Source organism: Oratosquilla oratoria, chromosome 11 (genome assembly GCF_046742065.1).
Source record: "Oratosquilla oratoria isolate Oo_2021 chromosome 11, ASM4674206v1, whole genome shotgun sequence".
Classification (NCBI taxonomy): domain Eukaryota; kingdom Metazoa; phylum Arthropoda; class Malacostraca; order Stomatopoda; family Squillidae; genus Oratosquilla; species Oratosquilla oratoria.
In genome coordinates, this window is record NC_134787.1 from 17,102,583 (window position 1) to 17,110,082 (window position 7,500).

The window sequence follows — 7,500 nt, forward strand, 5'->3', positions numbered from 1 at the left end:
TATATACATTTCTTCGTTCAAACAGCATGGTCGTGACCGCTCATGTGAAGGGTGCAGTGTGTGTGTGTGTGTGAGTGTGAGTGTGTGTGTGTGTGTGTGTGTGTGTGTGTGTGTGTGTGTGTGTGCCCTTGTTTATTGTCACTGTGACTTTCCTCCTACCGGCTTCACACCCACACACCCAAGGCGGACCATCTATTCCTGGTGTTTTACATAAGTAAGCTGAAGAGTTCTCGGATCCAGTACCTCGAAAAAGTCGTCATTGTCCAAAATCTCTTCAAAAGACACAAAAATATTCAACACTGTGAAAGGTCTATTGACAATAACTTCTTTGAAAAACCGATAGTATTGAATCCTCTAAAAAAATAATTAATCAATAATAATGATGATGATGATGATGATAATAACAATAATAATAATAATGAAATAATAATCAGACAAATAAACAAAAAATAAATAGATAAATTAATACTTAAATAAATGGATAAAAAAAGAAGCCGTCACTTGGAAAATTCGTAAGACTGAATAATCCACTTGAAACAATACTGAATATCTTATATTACTTTTCTTTTAATAAAGGAGTACTAAATAATTTCCTTTTTTTATTTGTCTTCTATCTATTTACCAAGATATTTTTCCCCCTTATAAGGGAGGTGGCCAAAATCAAAGGCACGTATCAGTGCTGAATAATTTTCTATCACTTTATATTCATAAGGACTGAATCATTTACTTGAAAAAATGGACATTGAACTACCTAGTATAGGCCTTATGGTCCCTTCCACTTTCCTCCATTACTAGGTTCTTATGTTCAAAGTCTCACAAAGACATTTGGCTCCTCGTCCGTCAATTGGAGATGAATCGACAGAGCCCTACATCCGCGTTCAACTGGAATTTGGTCTGTTTATTATTCAATGGAATGGCTGAGGCTGTGAATACATGGTTTATTATATTACTCGCTGATTCATTTCCTTTCTTCTTTATGTCTTACATGAAAACGAACAAACATACACGCACACACACACACACACACACACACACACACACACACACACACACACACACACAAACACACACACACACGCACGGACGCACGCACATAGAATACATGAATAAATAAATAAAATACACAAACAAATAAAACACCCACAAACAAACGACCACTAACAATCTCCCCAACTACGTTCTACAATCTACATGTATATATTCAAGCATAATACTCAAACAAGATCCTAGAAGCAGCGTGAGGCCCGTCGTATAAACCAGGTCATTGTCCGAGGTTAGCTAGTTAGCGATAACCCATTTGATTCAACATCTTGTCAATAGAATCCTTTAAAAAAAAATCAATATGAATGACTCATATGTTAATATTACTGGCGAATACATATGTATATAATATATACATATATATATATATATATATATATATATATATATATGCATATATACATATATGCATATATACATATATGTATATATACATATATGTATATATACATATATGTATATATATATATATATATATATATATATATATATATATATATATACATATACATACATGAATCTAATAGTTTGACATCCAAGAACCACCAGTAGTTTTAGAGTTACGGGTCCCTTCTTGAGCCTCTGGAACCTTTTGGGGGTCCAGAGACCCAAGATGGAATTCCTCAGACGAAGGCACTGAAGAGGAGCTGGAGTTCGAAAAAGATGCATCAAAACTGGAGGCCTGGCGTGATGACGGCCATACTGTGTCAAAGGTGGAGGGTGGAGGTGAAGTTGGGAGTGGAGGTGGAGGTGGAGGTGGAAGTGGAGGAGAGCATGCGGAGGTGGAGGGGAGCATGAAGAGGTGGATGTGGATGAAGTGGGGTGGAGAATATGGAGGTGGAGGAGAGCATATGGAAGTGGAGGAGAGCATGTAGAGGTGGATGTGGATGAAGTGGGGGTGGACGAGATGGAGGTCGATGTGAGTGTGGAAGCAGATGGACACGTAGGTGGGAGTGGAGGTGGAGAGAAAGATGGAGGTGAGGGTAGAAGTGGATGTGGAAATGGAGGTGGACGTGGAGGTGGAGGTGAGAGTGGAGGTGGAGATGTGAGCATCGTTATTTTATTTATATATCTATTTATTATTATTATTATTATTATTATTTTTTGTGCAGAACTGGCAACCTCCAATATTGCACAAAAGCTCCTCCCCTAAGAAGCCATATGATTGGTTAACTGCGACTGATGTCACATTTGTGGGAAGGTCGTCAATAGCCTACAATGAAAATGAGAGGAACTATGAAGTGCCAAATTTTGTGAATTCATGCCTACCAATGAGCTTCCAGTGGGCGGAGCTAAAGACGTAAGGGGAGGGGCTTGTCTGACAACTTTGATTAAACTAATACAGGACGGCGCAACTTGATGGTAAGACGATAATGGTGGTAGAGACAAACAGATAAATTGAATAAACAAAAAAAAAAAAATTAATGAACAGATAAGCAAATAAAGAAATATAAATATGAAGGAAAACTTACAATGAAATATATTATTTTAAATTATTAAAAAATTATATTTTAATAAAGTGTATCTAAAAAGGAAAGTATCTAAGATACTAATATCAATAGACTTATTATAAGATGAACTAGTATATAAAGATTGATAATGATACAAACAAGACAATTTGGAATATTGACAATAATATATAAATAAATGAACAGCTAGAGACATACATGAAAGAAATAATGAATGCAAAATAAAAAATAAAAATAAAAAGTAATTAAATAAATTAATAAACAAACAACAAAATCAGCAAAAAAGAATGATTAAAACAAATGAATAATTATACAAACAAATAAATAAACTTAATAAGTAAAAATAAGCGCATCTTCTGGCTAAGACGGAAAGAGAGAGAAAAAGATGATATGATTTAACGTCACACACTCCACCCCTATCGGGAGGCTAGGATGGTGCCCCTCACAGAGGGCTTTGTAGCGCTGATAGGAAGAAAAAGAGAAAGAAAAAAAAATAGAAAAAAGAAAAAAGAGAAAGAGAAAAAGAGAAAATAGGGATAAAAAAGGAAAGGAAAAAAGAGAAAAATAAAGGAAGAAAAAAGAGGAAAATAAAACAGAGTAAAAGAAAAAGAGAAAAAAGAGAATGAAAAAGGAGAAAAAAAGAGAGGAAGGTCGAGGGATCGAAAGATGGTGTTTGACGCATGCGCCCTCGCTGGCCGAGAGGAGCCGAAAAGAGAAAGAGAGAGATGGACGATATGCGATAAAAGGGAAGAAGGAGAAACCTTAAAAGAACCAAAATCGAAGGAACAGAGAAACCGCGGAGACAACAAAGAAGGTGTCAGAAGACTATGATTTTGTGTGTGTGTGTGTGTGTGTGTGTGTGTGTGTGTGTGTGTGTGTGTGTGTGTGTGTGTGTGTGTGTGTGTGTGTGTGTGTGTGTGAAGAAGGAGGAAGGGAGGGGAGGAGTTAGGGGAGGATGGAAGAGGGAGGGGGAGCTTAGAGGGGAAGAGGGAGCAAGGTAGGAGGAGGATAGAGGGAGGGAGAGGGAGAGAGAGGGGGAGGTAACAGATGAAAAAATCTAGGAGGAAAATAACTGTAAAGAACAACAACAAAAAACGCGAGTGATGGGAAGTGAGAACGTTGGTCTGATCTTAAAATAAATAAATAAATAAATGAATAAAAAGTAGAGAGAAAAAAAAGACTAATAAAGACCGGATGAAAGGAAGGAAAGAAAGGAAGAGAGCAAAATAGAAAGACACGAATCTGAAATTAAACAAGAATGCTGATCACTTCTGAACTTCTCATCTCTTCAAATCCTTCCTTGACAACTTCTATGACTCCTCGGCTCGATATTGTACTTTAAGGATTGAAGCGCTGGTAAATGACGACGAGATACTGAATCATGTTTGAGATCTTCCTTTCCACCTATTCCGTTTACTTTAATAATGACACATACGCAAAGAACATATATACACTGATACACACATCCATTGCGTGTTTACATAAGCATACATATACCAAAAGGCTTTTTCCTAATTACAAGGAGGGTGACCGGGTCAAAGCATTCACCCACACAACACCAACCCCACACCAAGTCGTCCCCATCCCACGACACAGTTTGGGTCTGAAGGACTGCAGCATAAGACACATCACTTCCACAACAGAGGCAGACAGCCGAAGCTTGTCTACCCCCACTGCTTCGTTACATGGCGATGACTTCTTGCTTTCTTTGTGATGAAATAAAAATACTAAAAGAAAATATAGGAAATAATTAGAGGTAAAACATATGTTTGTGTAGAGAGAATTAGAGGGTGGTTCAATGCATTTGACCACAGATACGTGCAGTCCTCGACGTTCCTGACGTCTGAAAACGTACCCTGAGGAACTCCACACTTGACAAAGGGTCTTCTGTGGTCTTCCGAGTTCTTCTTCTGGGTTCTTCTGGTGTCTTCTTCTAGACTGCCCTCCAGCGAAGTCGAGTTCGGAATTTGCAGTCATAAATCATGTTTGTCGACGACGCTAATTGCCCGGACTTGTAAAGGTTAGTTAAACCTCGTTTGTAATGATTACTAAACAAGCAGTTAAGTTACCGGGTTGGACAAAAGTCCCGTCGGCCTAGCTGAGACTTGACTACACCAAAAAGCGTTTCGTTCACGAGTTCACTTTGCATTTTTCTAAACATAGACTAACCTCATATAGAAATCTGTTTCGCGTGATCAAAACTGGAACAATTTAGAGGAGACTTTGGGTTGTTCCTATACGGTCAAATCCTGATGGAACTTTTGTTGAATACTGTACACAGGTAAGGTCTTCAGCTTCCAATACAGCAAACCTGTTTTCGTTCGGTCAGGTACACAGGGCTCGTTGTCATAACAAGGTCATTTGCTTAATTGTTCTTCTTCTACTTTACACTCTTGCCAGGCATGTAAAAATAGGCTTTACGATTCCAGTCAAACAAGATCCCTTGCAGTGAGTGCCACTTGCATTTAAGTGCCATTTGCATTTAAGTGCAACTTGCAGTTAAGTGCCAGTTGCAATTTTGAAGCGAATGTCTATACCTTTACAAACAGCCGACTCCCAGCTATAATCTCAGAACGACTTGGCATATGCCTGATGATGAATATGGTCCTAGTGAAGTGTACGAATCGTCACGTATCAATAGATACTTTAGAATGACTAAATGTTATGATACAGAGTAAGGCTATGATGCAAGATTACAAAGGATTACCAAGGCTGAGCATGCCGACGACATTAGACCTTTTGGTCCATACCGAGGTCAGATGCGAAAAAAATTATAATAATGATAAATAAAACAAATAAATAATTAGAATAAGAAAATATAATAATGTAAATAATAATAAATAAAACAAATAAATGTTATGACACAGGGCAATGTTATAAAGAAAATATTACGACACAAGAGCAGTGTTATGATACGGACTAATTTTACCTTACAGAATAATGTTACGAACAATCAATCAAGCAATCGATCAATCACCCATTTTGAGTCCTCTGCTGAACAAATATCTCTCTCATAACATCCCATGACTCACACCACTGCACCAACATCTACCACGCCACTCCTGCAAACTTCTCTATGTCGTCTCTTCACTTTCTGTTTTGTCTTCCTCTTGATGCTATTTAAGAGAGCAACCGAAAATTCGTTGCTGGACAAAATCAAAGGAATAGGTATTTATAGTCGTTACTGGAAAGCCTGGTCACGAACGCATACGAAGAGACGGAATTAAATCAATTAGTCAACTTCAAGGCTATATTCTGGCTGGCGCCAGACGATTTTATTCAGTTTATAGAAACCCCTCCCGGCTTTCGAGGGAGCACGGAAAATAACCTCTCTCTCTCTTCCCTTCTCTCTCTCGCCCTTTCTCCTTTTCTCTCTCTCTCTCTCTCTCCTTTCTTCTCTCTCGCTCTCCTCTCTTCTCTTCCTCTCTCTCTCCTCATCTCTCTCTATGTCTTTCTCTCACTCTCTATTTCTCTTTTAGAGTATATGTATGCGCGTGTGCGTGTGTGTGTGTTCGTCTGTGTGTATGTGTAGAGATGTAAGAAGAGAGGGAGGGAGGGAAACATGAGAGAGACAGACACTGATGGAAAGACAGACAGACAGACAAACAGCCATATGTACAGACAGACAGACAGCCAAACACTGATGGACAGACTGGCAGGCAGGTAAACACACAGACAGCAAGCCAGTCATATAGACAGACAGACAGACAAATAGCCATATAGATACACAGACAGATAAACAGCCATATAGACACACAGACAGACAGGCAGGCAGGCAGAGAGACAGACAGAGAAAAGTCGAAGCACACTTCGGCAAACACTCGAAACTCAGAGGACGACCCCAAGCGAGGGTGAGGTCGTCATGCTCCACGACGACCCCGAGGTAGCGCGCCGTCGATCGACGAGTCGCTACACTCGTCGAGTTCCGTCGGGTTTCTGCTCCTGTACCTCGGGATCAGTTTCGCTTCTCCGGAGATTCATCGAAGATTAAAGATGAGAGTCAGATTTCATGTGTGTGTGTATTTGTGTGTGTGTGTGTGTGTGTGTGTGTGTGTGTGTGTGTGTGTGTGTGTGTGTGTGTGTGTGTGTGTGTGTGTGTGTGTGTGTGTGTGTGATTTACCATGGTCTTGGATCACGTATTGGACTCGTGATCGACAGCTATTTCCCTCCCGGAAGGGAGCTCAGGGTTCATTTATGACCGATCTATAGGTAATGCTGTGACCTTACACCCACACACACACACTCAATTCCCCGCCCACGAGAGTTGGAGCAACGACTCGAAGCGCAGCGATACTGAAGTTATTTCAGCCCTGGGCGGGATTCGAACCCGGACCGCCGTAGTGGCAGTCGGGACCTCTACCAACTGCCCCACGTGTGTGTGTGTGTGTGTGTGTGTGTGTGTGTGTGTGTGTGTGTGTGTGTGTGTGTGTGTGTGTGTGTGTGTGTGTGTGTGTGTGTGTGTGTGTGTGTGTTTTGCAGTGGGAGCATGCGGAGGTGGGTAGAAAGAGAGGGGAAGTGAGAGAGGGAGGAGGAAAAGAGGGGAAAGGATGAGGGGTAAAGGGATAGGGAGGGGGCTTTGGGAAGGATGGGGAATGGTGGGGAAGGGGAGGGAGGTGGAAGGGGAGGGAGGTGGAAGGGGAGGGAGGTGGAAGGGGAGGGAGGTTGAAGGAGAGAGAGGTGGAAGGGGAGGGAGGTGGATAGAGAGGGAGGTGGAAGGGGAGGGAGGTGGAAGGGGAGTGGGGAGGGAGGTGGAAGGGGAGGGAGGTGGAATGGAGTGGGAAGGGAGTGGGAAACGATGAGGGAGAGGAAACTGAAGGAAAAGTGGAAGAATAAGAAGAATTGGGAGATACAAGAATTAGAGGCAGTGGTGGTGGTGGTGGTGGTAGTGGTGGTGATAAAAACGAAAGAAAAAGTCGACTTTAGGAAGTAGTCTATAGGATTATAATCAAGGAAGGGGAGGAGGAGGAGGAGGAGGAGGAGGAGGAGGAGG